Raw genomic sequence first — 16215 nt, 5'->3', positions numbered from 1 at the left:
TACAACATGACCTGGTTATTTTACGACGTTTGTTCATACAAACAATTCTCTAATAATTTCAGTATGTACAGTAGTGTCATGTAATATACGGAATGTATGATCTTTGTAGCGATGCTATATAATTAGGGTTGTTCAAAATTCATTGAAAATGCTTTGCTAAAAATTCGTTATTTTATTAAATACTAGCAAAACCCGAGACACTTGGTGGTGTCTGTATAATATCAAATTTTTATTTTATCAATTTGTCAATTAACCGTAATATTCTTCATCATTTATATCGAAAACATTCATATATCTGTGACTATAGTAAGAAACGCATCATCGTTGGTTCTGTTTAACTTTACAAAATTGTCTCCACGAAAAACACTTTCATTTTGACTGTTATAATATCCCATATCCATCGTGAAGGTTCATTATAATATTCGTGTATACATTTTGAATTCAGGTAAGTTAAGTATTATAGAAAATTGAGGTAATCTACAAAATTGAAACTCTTTATAATATCTGGTCATACTTATCCTTCAAAACTATAACCCTTGTAAAAAGAGATGGTACTCGATTCAAATGTGTTTAAAATAGATGAAGTTCGAAGAATGTATATACGGGTAACTTTTCGATGTACAAAACTCTCACCCCTAGCGATAATGCATGCAGAACGGGCTAATAAAGGCGAGTGGCGGGCGGTAGTAAATTCGAGCACGGTTGACATTTATCCGAAGTTACATCCGTTACAATAACAGTCGCAGTTACGATATCCGAGCGTCTCCCATTTGTTCTAGTTCCCCGGCTGTGAGCAATGCCTGTTAAGGTGCTGTCTGTACTTCGATAGCTAAAATATTCGAAGCGATAATAATTCATTCAGAAATATTTTGTGTTTACTTTAGGAAGACTGATGAGCAAATGGATTACGTGATAGTAAAAAAATACTCCTCCCACCTCCATTATGTTTCCAAGCCAGAATTTACACTAGCTTACCAACTTTTTAAGTCGGAAAACAACATTTCTGAATTATATTGATGTTTGGCTATGGAATCGCTGATGAGAACTGGTCTAAACTCCGCAAGATTGCATTTCAAGATTTCTTCTATATGGCTACCGACTACGTACGAAATATTTTTTTTAATTTAAAATATAATAATAATAATATCCTTGGACATTATTAACACACGGCCATCTGACCTCAATTTAAGCAGAGCTTGTACTATGGAAACCAGACAACTGATATACTACATATATTACTTTTCTTTGGTAAAATAATATAATGATTTCATGATTTTGATATCGATTCACAAATATTGTATTACATATTTTATTATATAACATTTAATTTATATAGCACTATTTTAATAAAATAGATAGGCAAACTGACGAATGCGCCACCTGGTGTTATGTGGTCACACCACCAATAGAGATTGGTGATCTTGTGAGTAAAAGTTTTTGAGTTTGTAATTAAGTTGTAATAACACCGAACTATTTATTATATTTAACTTAATATATATTACTTCTTAAGTCTTATTCAGAAGTTATTTCATTGCATTCGATTTATCTTAGCATGGCGAACAAATACAACTTGAGTTTTATATAAAACCTCACAGAAACCGAGGCGAGCTTCTTGGATTAGTGTTTCGGGTCGCGGCACTGCGCTAACATCATTAAAATTCAAAACAACACTCCCGCTAGCTCTCTCCAGATATATTTACTACCCTCTATTCCGCATAGATTCATGCGATGGACGAGTTTGATTAGTTTAATATTTTATGATTATTCTTTTCTTATGTTCTTAGTTTTAATATTTATATTATGTATGTACCATTTACGTGAGTTTTTTATAAGAAAAACAAGGAATTCATTGTTATATTACTGCGGTAATGTAACAGATCTACACTGTGATTACGATTTATTCAACCATAAAAGGGAAACGTTAAAATTAGTATTTTCCGGCATAAAGAATAAAAAAGCTAATGTAAGTTACGATTAAAAACCAGTGTGTGCTTCTGAAACTAATATTATGTAATTTTATGTGAAAATATAATGTGTCCATATACATTTTTAAATGTTGTCTCACTCTTTATAGACATTATAATAATATAATACTCAATATAGCAAAAAAAATAATGTCTTATTGGTCTAGTGGATAGCTTATACGACTGCTGATCGAACTATAATAGAAACATACGCACACATAGTCACACAAACACACACGCACAAAAAAACATTACAGTGTAAAAAACAAGAACCGATAAGAAATATAAGCGAGACCAAACCTTAATTATTGCGAAAACGTAACATCCAGCTAAAAACGTACCTGAAACAGAAATAACATATTATTTGAATTTAAATGTTCATATTTTAGATATACACGTTATGTTTATTTTTAACTTCTAGCTTAACGTGATCGCGCGCCGTGAAACATCGACCTTAATATTTAACCTAAATTATAATATGATATAATATTTTAAATATTTTCGTCAATATTTTAATTGGCAGTAGGACTTACAACTCTGCCTGGCCCGGCCTGGGGTACAACTTACTCATCACACATTTATATTACAAACGACGAGTGAGCCATTGCAAACACACGGTAACATAGGCATAGTAAAAAAAAAATTGTACGATATCAGATTGTTTTAAATCAGATTGTAAGTCACGCTTTAGATAACATTTACGACGTAATAAACACTTTAACGGTGTCAGGTGAAAGATCGATAGCCCTTTCCAAACACACCCGAACAGCCCTCCTTGTCACTTGGGAGCCAGTCTTATGCTCGTACGTAAACATAACGTGTGACGTTGCCGAGAAAGTGGGAAAGTTATCGGCGTCTAAATCCTAGCCCAGGGGAACGTATGTTACCCTAATATATATAAAATCCAAGTTGGCATAATTCTATTTCATCTAAAAGAGATGGTGGTGCAGAGTGGAAGAGAATTATGACCCCCACAGGATTTTCGTGATCTACAATCACAGAACATTATTACATTTTTATCTTTCATTTTCAAATTTGAATAATGTTAAAATGAATTTCAAAAGCAAGTCATTTAAACTGCAGGAATCAATGTTAGTTTCCCCGGACAAAATAAATTCAAATAGAGCTGCGCATCGAATGTTACTAACAATATTTAGATAGGCAGACATTTTCATCACTTTGTGTTATGTTTATACATGTTTATAATATTATACAATCGTCCATTTTTTATTAAATACAACTGTAAATGTAATGTAAGTCTTTTAAATTTATACATCAAATAAGGAAAAATATTTACAAAAAATATTATACCATCGCTAATATGTTGCCCAATATTTTCAATATTATTGATAATTAAATATACATTTTGACAGAATAAGAAGAACAGAAAAGTGTTTCTTTCATATTTGACGGTATCCAAAACCAACAAATATACACACTAAAAATATCGACGTGACACTAAAGCTTACTTGCGATTATATTTTATATACGAGAAAAATGAATACAAAGGAATTCTTTTACAACAAAGTTATATTGGGTCATATTTCATAAAGTAAAAATTATTCATTTTATATAAATATAAAAGAAAAGTAGAAAAATGTTGACAATGACACAATTTTTATTTGTAACTAATCCAGTATCATACAATGGTCTTCACCATTGTATGAAACTAGATACAATTTACTGATACGTTGATAAAATCCACGCTTGCTCGTGGACCGGACGTCGACCTGACTACCAACGTGCGTCCGACGTAACCATGTTACGTCCGCGACTTGACGTTTCAGTGACGTGACGTCTGCGGTTCATGCGGGCGTTGAATTCACCAAATATTTACCTAGCCGTTAAGAGCTGTACGTAAATCACCATACGAGTCAGGTTTACATCTCGTTTGACTGTAAATTTAATACACAACCACAAAGGCTTTGTGCACTACGTATCGCGATAAGAGGATCGATGATATTGGAGGCAATATTACGAGACCGTTAGTTAACTAAGTACACGATTCAAAAATTTTATGTACTAAGCTAATTAATTCATAATAATTATCTATCAATTCAAAGCCCGTACCGTAACAGCCTGTGAATGTCCCACTGCTGGGCTAAAGGCCTCCTCTCCTCTTTTTGAGGAGAAGGTTTTGGAGCTTATTCCACCACGCTGCTCCAATGCGGGTTGGTGGAATACACATGTGGCAGAATTTCAGTGAAATTAGACACATGCAGGTTTCCTCACGATGTTTTCCTTCACCGTAAAGCACGAGATGAATTATAATCACAAATTAAGCACATGAAAATTCAGTGGTGCTTGCCCGGGTTTGAACCCACGATCATCGGTTAAGATTCACGCGTTCTTACCACTGGGCCATCTCGGCTCATATTCAAAGCCCGACTTAGATAAAAGGTTTTTGCGATTTTTGTCAAGAAAAATTCTCAAAACACGACCCGGTTTTTGGAAAATATTAGTGTGCTCCTGCACCCGAATTCCTTCCAGTTGCGTAGGATTTTCAATTCATCAGATAATGAATGCGAGGATATAATAGAGAATGTACTTATGTTAGTGCATATAATTCTATACTAGCCTCATTTAACACGAGGTAATCATCACGGCATCAACATTCATCGTTACATGATTATGACATTCGAACGCTTTTTTTGATACTTCAATTTCTTTTACATTTTAAAAACACATGTTTATTCTTCACAGCACCGGCTTTATAGATCTTTTAGAAAGGGCCATTCATTGCCTTTTGAAAGATCGGCACTAAATTTGAAACAACCTAGATAAAACTCCTATAAATAATGCAAATTTCAATTTTCGAGCTGTATCGAGTAAACTTTAAGGTTGCTTGAAAATTCATTTGCAGTTTTCTTTAATGTTATTGCACATACCCAATCGAGCGTGCAATACGAATTTTAAATAACTAGCCTGGAGCCTGTAAATGTTACATTACTAGAGAAATTACTACACACCTATGAGCCAATATGGCGCACTGGTTAGACAGATGAGTTTTTTTTATATCCTGGGACATTATTTACACACGGCCAACTGATCCCAAACTAAGCAGAACTTGTACTATAGAAACCAGACAACTGATATACTACATATACTACTTTTCTTTTGTAAATACATATTTATATAGATAATTACAAACAAAACAAACAGACATGTTCATGCAAACAAATGTCTATACTGGGTGGGAATCGAACCCACAACCCTCAGCGTGAAAGGCAAGTATCTACAAACCACGTCAACTGGCCCGTCATATGCTTCATTTTGAAGAAGACAGTTAAAGGAAACCTGCACGTGTTAGATTAAATTTTGTCACATATGTATCCATTATAGCCCATTTGTCAGTTGATCTTCAACAAAATTGAATCCTAAAAATAATTCAGAGATATTTGCCAATAATAAATACGGTAAATTATAGGTTTAATTCGAAGCGTGACGTGACGTGACGCGTTCTATAACAGTCGAGTGACTGTTATAGAACCGCTTAGTATTTTTATGAAAAATACACAAAGTTTTAAATGTTAAATAAATATAGTGCTATATATATACATGCAATATCGTTTAATGGAGATTGCTGATGTATTATTATTATAAACGAGCACATCGACAAAGTAAATAAAGGCATTTCACATTACATTACTGATCAGGTTTGGTCAGGTCATTACCTTGTAAAGTCATCTATTACTCGCTCGAGGCAAATCATTTCATTGGTCGGAATACCAATTCTGGAACAATATTATAATAGAATATGTTGCTGCAATGTGTAGTGCCTTTATGATACATCGTTTCACTAAATATTTAAGCCTAACTCGAGGCATATTTAACCTTTATACTAGATACGCGATATTAACGAAACTTGCTATCTAAATCTTTATAGAATTATAAATATCAATTTTTTGAACACAATTATAATAAAACTTTACTTAGATTTTAAAATTGTTATTGACTTGGTTTTTTGGAATGAAAATACAAAAGTAAACGACTTTCAAATAGAAGAATGAACACTAAGAGACATTTACATATACGCAATTTTAATATTACATAACTTATCACGAAATGTCAATAAGTATCACATGAAGACCATAACACGATATATATATCTTCAATCATCAAAGCTAAAATTAATAATAACATTTTTGAAACAGATACAAATTCAAACAAATTAAAGCCACTTTTCAAAACACAATGCGTCAAGAAACGGTAAAATCCTTAAAGCATTCGACAAAGGGTCTGAATTAAGGCTACAAGTACATAATTAAGCGAAAACCAAAATGACTCATTACGGTGGCTTCTCTTTATGTAAATTGATCCAGCTTAGCGGCCAAACAATTTGGCTTCGTTACTAGTACGAGCACTTTGTACATGTAAATATTCGATCATTTTAGAATGTGACCCATACCTACCGTAAGGCTAAACATATATCACGTCATAATGAAATCATTTTAACGTTCAATTAAAAATCTTGTACAAAGTTACTATCTCAATGATACTTGATACCGTAATGTATACTAATAATATAAAAATAAAAATAACTGTGTCTGTCTGTTACGCTTTCACGGCTTAAGGCCACAGAGCCGAATTTGATAAATATGATAAGAAGAAATCTTGAACCCAAGGAAGGACATTGACTTTTTATAGCAGTGAAACTCATATTAGCTGTGAAGGAAATTATCGTGATATAGCCTGCATGTAACGGATGAAAATCTGCCACACGTGTAATCACAACCTCGTGGAACAAGCTCTAAATCTTGCTCATAATAAATAGTGATACATTAATAGCTGTTAATTTCTACTTCAGGGGAACATTTTCCTCACAGAAAACATATATGATTGAATTGAGATGAAGTTTTATATATATAAACTGTTATTCATGTCTGTCTTAATCCTAATACACTAATCTACTGAGGCGTGCAGTTTCCAGTAAAAATATTCAAATTGTTTTTCTTGCCAACTACTTTTAATTTCAGTTCGAATCGCTCCAATCGTCAAAATCAAATCGCTAAAAAGCCGAGATGGCCTAGTGGTTAGAACACGTGAATCTTAACCGATGACCGTGGGTTCAAACCCGGGTAAGCACCACTGAATTTTCATGTGCTTAATTTGTGATTAAAATTCATCTCGTGCTTGACGGTGAAGGAAAACATCGTGAGGAAACCTGCATGTGTCTAATTTCATTGAAATTATGTCACATGTGTATTCTACCAACCCGCATTGGAGCAGCGTGGTGGAATAAGCTCCAAACCTTCTCCTCAAAAGGGAGAGGAGGCCTTAGCCCAGCAGTGGGACATTAACAGGCTGTTACTGTTACTAGAATCGCTGCCGCAAAACGTCCTCAAAACAATCTCTTGAAAAGCTTTTAAATATAAACAATACCTAAAGTTACTAACTTATATATACAAGAGGAACATAGGAACATGCCATTATATATTGCTAATATATCAATCATTTCAGTGTATAACTAAAACCACTAATCTGGATAATCCATGGGATGATGAGATGGTACGAGTACAATGTGAATGATTGCACCAAATACATGGCAAACATGTTTTTTTTTTTTTTTTTATAGTAAAGGAAGGCGGACGAGCATATGGGCCACCTGATGGTAAGTGGTCACCAACGCTCTTAGACATTGGCATTGTAAGAAATGTCAACCATCGCATACATATCCAATGCGCCACCAACCTTGGGAACTAAGATTTTATGTCCCTTGTGCCTGTAATTACACTGGCTCACTCACCCTTCAAACCGGAACACAACAATATCAAGTATTGCTGTTTTGCGGTAGAATATCTGATGAGTGGGTGGTACCTACCTATGTCACAAGTTGGAAGCTGTCTTTCCATTTTGCAGTCATTAATAATTATGATCCAACGCAATCTCAAAACATACTAGCTTCCTGACGCAATCTTTGAACTTAGGACCTTAGCCAATATACTTAGAGGCATTTATTATAAACATATATATTTTTTATTATATGTATTTAGTTTACCTACTTACATTACTAAATTACGATAAGCCTTGTAGTTCATGATTCTTAAAGTAAATATTACTTTATAACATATTTATGATGTACAATAAGCGTTGTATTAATTGAGGGTTAAGAGCCTTGTGGCCTGAGGTAAAGGTTCTACCTTTTTTAGGCACCGGTCTCCTAAGATTTGATAATGTTAAATACATTATTGTTTAATAAAAGCTTGTAATATAATGGGGAAATAAATTTATTCATGTATTTTATTCGTCAAAATTATTCATTGCAAGTCATGGCAACAAGCTTAAACAATATAATTAACGTTGCTTGTTTCTTTTTAATAATTTAAATTAAATCTCATTCATAATATGACAAAGGTTTTAATAATGCCAGCGAAATTAATTAAAATAAAATTAATTACAATTAAAGCAGATACATATGACATTCATTAATTGATAATAATTAATTAAATTACAGCTTCGTTGCTTTAATGAAGTTATTGAGTTTTTCTATCTAGATTTAATTAAAGTAACAGCCGGGTGTTACGAAATTGGGGGTGACCACTGATGACACCTTGACGGTAAAACCGAACTTTGAGAGTGAGGGAAAAGAAAGTGAACTATTCTAGTCTTTGAGTTTGTCTTAGCCTCAATCGCCTAAATTAGGTTAGGTCGATGCACTACTAAAAAGGTTTGTGCTCGCCCGTTTAGGTAGGTACTCCAGGTACTTCAGGCCATTGACATAATAATCAAATCAATATTTATTTATAATATTGTAATATAGGACGTAACGAATCGTCTACAAATGCAAAAACATGTAAACATTTGTAGACGATTCGTTACGTCTTTGTACAGTTTAAGCTAGCTTTCGATGGCAAGCATTCTCTCTTTATGGAAAACTAGTTTTTGTCTTCTGCTTCGTCCGCGTGTAAAGGCAGGTGTTAGATACCTTATTTCTCTTTCTGTACCATTTTTTTTCATGCAGTGGAAACCTTTCTATACCAACGTTATGATGATCGGTTAAAAGTTAAGACGTTAAACGTAACAAACTCACGTTCGCATTTATAATAATAATTGGTGTACTGAGAAACAGGGAATTAGAACTATGTCATTTTATATTGCCTAATTTTTGTTTTTGTACAAAAAATGAATTACGAAATATATTTTGAACGGGGTTTTTTTACCAAATGAGGCTGCACATTCAGAAAGTTAGCCAGCTAATGTTATGTAGTTAACTTTCTATCATTTATTTAATTCTGCCTTCAGACGACTTGTACGTCAGAGACGAAAAAATATTTCTCATTTGTTGGAAAAATAAAATAAATCAAAAACCGCACGTGTCGTCCTCAATCTCTTTTTGGTTGCGGATAAGGAATATTATTTCAATTAAGCCTGCCGCGGGGCGAAGACGTGTCGGGATTTTGTAAATTTCATTCCAATGTTGCTTGCTTGAAGTGTGTTTAAACACACAAGCAAATACTATTAATTATGGTAAGAATTATATAATAATAATATAGCATGAACGTGCTCGTAAAAGATTAAAGCCTGTAAAATTTCCCAATTCGTAGAATAATCTCCAAACCTTCGTCCACAGGAGGGGAAGGAAATACGATTTTCATCCAACATATGCAATTTGCTTGGGGATGTTTTTCTTCGCCGAGATGAATTATAAAACATAAATCATAAAACACGAGAACTCATTGCTCAAAATCTTCTCTTAAAGTTAGATGGCGTAATGGCTATGGTAATAAGTTTTTTTATGTCATAGGTAGGCAGACAAATGAGCTGACGGTAAGTGGTCACTAGCGCCTATAGACATTGGGGCCGTAAGAAATACTAATAATCTCTAAAACCGTAGACATTGGGCATGTAAGAAATATAAGTCATTCCTTACACCGCCAATGCGCCACGAAACTTAGGAACTAAGATATTATGTCACTTGTGCCTGTTGTTACATGGCTCATTCACCCTTCCAACCGCAATACAACATAAAGAGTTGCTGTATGTCGCTAAATAACACATTTACGATATCATTTTAAGTACATTAACATGCTAAGCTTATAAATGAATTAAAAGTTATAGCATTTCCATCAAAAAACCACATTTACAAAAAACAACAATATTATTATTAAAACCAGCTTAAATCAACAAGTGGAAAAAAAATCAAATTTTGTAGAACAATTCGAGGCTCAAAACCACAGACCACTTGTCAAATAAAACCCGAACTCCCTGCCCCAACTGTTGAACGAAAACTACCGTCGGATGACATTGAAGTCGTGACAGCCTTATTTCAATATACGAGTTTGGACTTACGAATAGTGTTCGAAGCGCTGCGACTAATGTTCGAATGTCCAAGTCGAAGTTGTAACGGCAAGTCGTCGGGTAACATGATTTCAACGCACCGAACGTCGAATAGTAACTTCATCTCGTGGATGGTGACGTTTGTTGAATATTGCACGCGAGACTAGTTATTCGTACGCTCAGTTTATCCACTACTGAGCTTACAGAATCGCTCGGGTAGCTAAGTTACGCTACGGATTATATTACAAAGCAGACGTTAAACATTGAATATTTATGATATGATATGAAAGGAAGCTAAATTTTAGTCTCCACTATAAGCGTCAGAACCAAGTTAGCCTAGAGGATATAAAACTCAGAGATTTCTTCTGAACCAAAAATTGCAGTCAAAACTGGGTAAGTTTATTTATAGTACAGACTAATTACCCGACTGCAAAAAAATTAACAAAATTATGTCGACACATATTTTTATTCGATCGATTGCCCGAATATGAGTAGATTGAATTGGATCATACTTTTTTTTATTGAGGTAGGCCTTTAGCAATATACACTACCTTAATTAAATACATTGTGATTGTTTCTTTTAAGTAATTTACCTGCTTTTAAAAAACATTATGGACAGGCTAACGAATACAAGCTCACCATATGAATCCAGAATCCCACTTAAATAACAGAAATAAACACCGAAGGCACAAGGAAAAAATAGGTAATTGTCATTTCACGCTTTTACCTTACTTAGAGCAGATACAATTGCCAATGAGTTAACTTAATTAACAAGCGAATTTAATATACGCTAATAACACTTAGATTATCTCTTCTATACCTAAAAATGTGAAATAAAAAAGATACGATTTTAAAAATATAAAAATTTGCACTAAAGAGTGAAACTTATACGTGATAATAGGTTTTTAGTTAATAGGTTTTTTTTTAATTAATATCACTTTTTAACCGTTAAAAAAAATCAAATATATTTTGTTATTAACATACCAACTATGCTTAATTCGAAATTCATAGATTCCACAAATATATAATGCAATTTATTATAATCAATTTCGAAAGCATTCAAAACGGATCAAATGAATCAAAAAACGTTTTTCATTTTTATATAAGAATTTACTAAATATTTTAACTAGGATTGTTAAATAACAATAGTTGAGATCGACGCGGCAGACGTGTGATCAGTATCGCTAATAAAAATATTGTGCATTCTGCTATCAGAAGTAAATGAACACGATAAATAAACGAATAATAAGAACTTTAAAATGAAATGCATAAATGCTGTTGATGGTATGAGTATTTATTTATTTTGTAATGAGGCAATACCGTGACCAATATTAAAGAATATTTTGTGACAGTTTATCGTTAATGCTCTGTTCGTTGAGCGAGACTCACGTTTCAATTTTATTAAGGAAAATAATAATCATAATCAACAGCCAATCATTGTTCACTGCTGAACATAGACCTCTCCCAAGGTACGCCAAAGCTCCCGGTCCTCCGCTTTTCGCATCCAGTCGGTAATAAATAAATATACTTATAAATAATTCCTAGATAGAATTATTCTGCAATTTACAATTCATATTTTGTTGCAGTATTCTATTCTATAATATATTTATATATATGTATATATATTAATTTATGAGTACATTATCTTGCTCGTAACTTGTGAAACTTCTACATCTATGTCGTCACTAGACGAGGCGCTCTTTTGTGACATTATGTATTATTTTATTTGTTTAGTGTTATTTTTCTATCTTAGATTGCAATAAACTGTATTATTATTATGCAGTATGCTGTGAATTACTTGATAGTAGGGCTTTTTACTCCTCCAAGTGCCATACATATTCTACCGTACCGTAACAGCCTGTGAAAGTCCCACGATTGGGCTAAAGGCCTCCTCTCCTCTTTTTGAGGATTAGTTTTGGAGCTTATTCCACCACGCTGCTCCAATGCGGGTTGGTGGAATACCTATGTGGCAGAATTTCAGTGAAATTAGACACATGCAGGTTTCCTCACGATGTTTTCCTTCACCGTGAAGCACGAGATGAATTATAATCACAAATTAAGCACATGAAAACTCAGTGGTGCTTGCCCGGGTTAGAACCCACGATCATCGGTTAAGATTCACGCGTTCTTACCACTGTGCCATATAGGTTATTAGAATATGATTTGACAAAATCATATTCTACCGCCAAACAGTAATTCTTTGTACGGTTGATTCATGTCAGGGACATAATATTTCAGTACCCATGTGTGGTGCCGCATTCATGATGTAAGGAATGGTAAATTTTTCAGCGCCAATGACTAAGAGCTTGACGAGCCGGTTGGCGTGGTTGGTAGATACTTGCCTTTTCACGCCGAAGGTTGTGGGTTCGATTCCCACCCAGGACAGACATTTGTGTGCATGAACATGTCTGTTTGTCCTGAGTCTGGGTGTAATTTTCTATATAATTATGTATTTACAAAAGAAAAGTAGTATATGTAGTATATCTGTTGTCTGGTTCCCATAGGACAAGCTTTGTACAAGCTTAATTTGGGATCACATGGCCGTGTGTGAAAAATGTCCCAGGATATTGTTCCAGGATTGTCCCAGAGCTATGGTGACTTACCATCATATGGACAGTTTGACTGTCCGCCTATAATTCTAACAAATCTGTAGAATATGATAACCTCGTCTCGAACTGAACTTCAATACAAACTTGCAATTACGAAAGAGACTGTCTGATTAGAAGTTTGTAAACGGGTTTAGCACTCAGTGCGCAGATACGGAACTTCGAACTCTCAACAACGATTTAGCTCTGAAACGCTTTCGATATTGACTTGCTGAATATTCAAACCAAACAATATATTCAATGGCTTCAACACTATTTAACGTATTAATACTTTCATAATTTACGTGTTCACAAAGAATCTGATATATTTTCTTGATTAACACACGAATTAATAATCTATGGAACATTGATTTAAAGTAAACTCATATACATAGATATTATACTATATACACCTAATAAACATTCCACTTTTGCAAAATGTAAAATAAACAATTAAATATGTTAATCGTTCTCAAATTTTTTATTATAGTTTTATAGGTTCCGTACACACAGGGAACCCTATTACGAAGCCCTAACTCGACGTATGTTTGTATCTCTATAAGAGTAACTAGCACTTTTATTTAACACTAAATTATTTACCAAAAATTAAGAATTTTCATACAAACTTGCATCCCCTTAACCTTCCCCCCCCCCCCACCTTGGTGATTAAATTTTCAATAATTCTTCCTTAGTTCTAACGTACTGTGTAAAAGGAATTTTATATACTTACTCGTATATATACGATAGCTAGTTAACACTTCTAACAAGGGCCGACAAGAAACTCGGTAGTTACTATTTTACTCTATTTCAATTACTTGGATATGTTTATAAAATACAATTAAAATTATTATGTATCCTACGTAAAAATTAACGCACACGAACTCTACGCCTTCTAATCATCAATACAATCTTTTATCGACTAATTGGACTTAATATTAATTTCCAAGAGAGTTTTTATTAATAGATAATGTTAATAATAATAGTTACAATAAATCATTGAAAACTCAAAAGTTGTATGGAACTCATCTAACTCACTGTTTTAATAAAACGCGTTCGAACTAACTCGAATAATAAAATGAACAACAAACGAAGTTTAATATACATACTAAACAGACTTAGTAATATAAGTATAAAGCGAGAAACTGCAAGAACTGCGTAAACATAGCCTAAGGCTAGCGTGAGAGAATCGTGTATAGGAAAACAAATGAATAAGGATAAAATTATAGCAATCAGAACGGTAGACTTAATTAACGAACGAAAAATAAAGTATAATCAGAACAAAATAAAAAAAAACACTCGAGTACTCGAAAGAAGTAAATTTGATAATAATTGACGATATATAATTGTGTAGTGGAACCATTGCGAATTGGTAATTAAAATAAAAACAAACATCAAAAAAACTAAATTACGAAACGGACTAAATAAGGCAAAACATTTGTATAATTTCGCAGCCAAAAGTAGGTATAGAGCTAATGAGAGCTCGCAACTTTCAGCTGGTATTAATTAAAAATAACCGCAACTCCTCGCTCCTTGCTAATGGGAATCTGTCCGAAGGGATACGAAACTGTATCGCGAAAATGCGAATGCTAAGCTTGAAGATGTTCACTATTATTACTTTACTGCAGCGGTTGATATTCTCTAAGTGCTGAAACATTTCGGCGATCTGATACAGAGAGAATTAAAATCCAAAATGTTCACACGTTATTACGATGATATAACATCACCGTACGCTCGAAATGTATAATTTAACAGATTTTTTTTTAAACCGGCGACTTTTTATGTATATTTTAGATTATTTCTTGTAATCACGTTCTCATCTTGTAGCTTAGCTCTTGTTAGTTGCATGCACAAGTGTCTACGGACGATAAAAAGCTTTAATAATATATAAAAAAGAAAGAAAGAAACGTTTTTATTGCCACACACTATTTAAATATAATTTTGTATGGAAAATGGATGTTGATTATAACTGTAATGAGTAAGTTCTAATTATCTCAATGCTGTTTGAATATCTCTTAGTGACAGTTATATGCCGTAGGCTTAAAAGAAAATAATATTTGGAATACTGTCTTAAAAAAAACTATGAAGTAGATGAAATTAAAAAAAAAACAAGAACTGGCTTTCAAATCAAAGGTATTTTTTTACGGATTCATCTATTCGAACGAACCTCGCTTTAATTAGTTGGATGGCTTCTCACAAAAACAGGATTTTTTTATGCAAAGCAATAAGAATAATTACCGTCTCCTTTGTGACCGAACAGAAAGGTCGTAATTCAATGTTATTGGCTAAACCTATTTCTCGTTACGTTCGCAAACAAGAAATAATTCTAAAAAACATTGTCCATATATGAAATTGCATCCATTACACTAGTTAGTCGATAAAATGAAACTAACCTGATGAAATAAAATTCACCCATGCGTATATGTATATACGTATATGTATATACGCATGGGTGCAATCTTTCAAAGAGATACTGAAAACTGACACAATCTCACTGACACTCTTATCGATTAATCGATACAACTACATGAAACGAGTACAAACATGATAGTAATCGAGACAGGGAGCGATGTTCGACAGCGAAATTACGACTTAAAGTGTAAAAAGAGAAGTGTCTAGGGGTGTCGGATGAATCCGCAAATTTTAAATCAAAATGTTGGCGTATATTCTCCGAGCAAACTTTTAATTGCGGTTGCAGTTATACAGTTCGTGTCTGTGTGAAAATCATGTTTGACTTTAATGAATTCGGCACCGAAAATTTTGGTCGGTATTCGTAAATTTGTATCTAATATCTGTCATAAGCAGAGCAAATAAACAGTGAAATTGAAGGATAACAGCGTCCGGCATTTAAGTGGCGCTGGGAGTTGGAATAACTCACGGTACGTTGCTGCGCTCTGATAAAACGACTGACGCAGAAACGTCTGTAACGAGCTTTTATAATTAATACAGGCTAAGATATATTTTTCGCTACAAAATATTTACTCTTTTTATTTTACTTTTTATATACAGTATCATATGATAGCTTCATGTTATGTTTAATCTATTTATATATATATATATATAGACTAGCTGACTAACAGACTACTTAAAGGAAACCATCATTTTGTAACTTTGTTTTGTTATAACGACCTCATTGGTCCAACCGATACATTGTAAGGGTTCAGAAGTAGCATAGCAAATATATTCTACTTCATACTTATCAAGTTGACTCGTTAATAGTCTTTCTTATTGAAAAAAAAATAGTATTTATTACATTAAATAATAAACATACGAATACGTAATTATATATATATATATATATATATATATATATATATATATATATATATATATATATATATATATATATATATATATAACATCACTGTCAAGTTTCAATTTGTTATTTATGA

The 16215-nt window shown here is 33.2% G+C and overlaps 1 protein-coding gene and 1 long non-coding RNA gene across 9 annotated transcripts in view; both read right to left on the bottom strand.

Moving 5' to 3' along the window:
* The window catches only part of LOC126773458 (uncharacterized), a 417434-nt gene that overhangs the window by 247723 nt on the left and 153496 nt on the right, over positions 1 to 16215 (bottom strand). The window lies entirely within an intron of this gene.
* LOC126773327 (furin-like protease 2) overlaps positions 1 to 16215 on the bottom strand; it is a 255204-nt gene that overhangs the window by 104899 nt on the left and 134090 nt on the right. For 3 of the 8 annotated variants that reach the window (XM_050494165.1, XM_050494167.1, XM_050494171.1), the window contains one exon: positions 2265 to 2305. The exons of the other annotated variants lie outside the window; for them this stretch is intronic. The gene's annotated coding sequence lies outside the window, so the exon portion shown is untranslated. The remainder of the gene's footprint in view (positions 1 to 2264; positions 2306 to 16215) is intronic. 8 annotated transcript variants of the gene reach the window in all.

The sequence above is a fragment of the Nymphalis io genome, chromosome 14 (genome assembly GCF_905147045.1).
Source record: "Nymphalis io chromosome 14, ilAglIoxx1.1, whole genome shotgun sequence".
In the NCBI taxonomy this organism is placed as follows: Eukaryota; Metazoa; Arthropoda; class Insecta; order Lepidoptera; family Nymphalidae; genus Nymphalis; species Nymphalis io.
This window is presented reverse-complemented; position numbering and strand designations above follow the sequence as displayed.